Source organism: Priapulus caudatus, unplaced genomic scaffold (genome assembly GCF_000485595.1).
Source record: "Priapulus caudatus unplaced genomic scaffold, Priapulus_caudatus-5.0.1 Scaffold87, whole genome shotgun sequence".
Lineage (NCBI taxonomy): Eukaryota > Metazoa > Priapulida > Priapulimorpha > Priapulimorphida > Priapulidae > Priapulus > Priapulus caudatus.
The window spans coordinates 224,374-225,714 of NW_014577148.1; the positions used below are offsets into that span (position 1 = coordinate 224,374).

General features: G+C 38.0%; 1 protein-coding gene across 1 annotated transcript in view; it reads left to right on the forward strand.

The window, feature by feature from the left end:
• The first annotated feature begins 1,031 nt into the window (after positions 1–1,031).
• The window catches only part of LOC106804785, a 27,796-nt gene continuing 27,486 nt past the window's right edge, over positions 1,032–1,341 (forward strand). The window contains exon 1 of the mRNA XM_014806125.1: positions 1,032–1,064. The gene's annotated coding sequence lies outside the window, so the exon portion shown is untranslated. The remainder of the gene's footprint in view (positions 1,065–1,341) is intronic.

Consider the following 1,341-nt stretch of genomic DNA (forward strand, 5'->3'; position numbering starts at 1 on the left):
TCCTAATCCTAATCCTAATCCTAACCCTAACCATATCAGATAGTTACCAGCGTACGTTCCGGTATACCGGACCGTACCAAGGGTACATTCCGGCAGTATCCTGGGGGACATAGACCCTATGAGCTTTAGTATGTGATATAATAATTGTGGTAACACAGATTTTATGATGTTAAAGCATTTCATCATAATGATATGTGGTCTGTTAACTTGATATCACATTAATCACAGTTATAATCTGGGGATAGCTTGGTTCGTGTTCGTGAAACCAGTTATTAATAATTGAGTAAATTTACGAAGTCTTGGAAATAAGTCTGCAAACCCAGCCTGATATCGAGAATTGTTATTTCTACTATATAACTTATAGTAAAATCAATCAAAACGATCCAGTCCTGCTGAAAGGTTACCAGTCCTGGACTAGGGGACTGGTTGCCCAGGTGCAACACTGATTTAGCCATTGCTCAGTATTGACAACATTGCTCAGCCTGTGTATATTGAAATTCATTATACACATAGGTGCATGTTACTACTCATACTACGTAAAGCAATTTGCATATTAATTTAGCCGTTTATGGTTGGAGTGAGTAAGCATAGATATATGGGATTTTTGTTGTTTAACAGCAAAGGTAAATGTGTGTGGGAGCATATGATAGTTGAAGAAGGATAGTGGAGTGAATTTACCCAAGGTGTTACAGCCTAGCTATCTATACATTGGAGACTGAATCCTTCGTAGCTCAGATGACTACGTAAAGTGGCATGTAAGCTAATATCTCATAATGCACGTTTTGCAATATAACATACAGTATAGTATATAATTTCATTGGGGCTCATACAGTCATCTGCAGTACAAGAGCTATATAGTTTACAGCTATATAGCTATATTATATATATAGCTATATATATAATTTCATTGGGGCTCATACAGTCATCTGCAGTACAAGAGCTATATAGTTTACAGCTATATATTTATATTTATATATATAGCTATATATTTATGTGTCAGTGTGCAGCAGCTAGCGTGCGGTGTACTTGCGTGTTGCAGATGAGCATTTGACCGGCATTTACATGTGATTATAGGCGAAATAGAATAGAGAAACATTAAGACTTTGGTATAGTAAATACATTTCGTGTTTATTTACCTCTTTTTTTTATTCAGACGTTCCAAGTGCTTGTGCTGTTACTCACCCTCTCTCTCTCACTCTCACGCGCGCTCTCGCTCTCCACTGTTTCACTCCTAACTCCTTCGTTCAACTCTCACTCCGACTCCGTCCCTTTGTCCGACTGCCTTCCCCGCGCAATTCCTTATATTTTTCATCATCACGTGACTTCGTGATTGATACAATA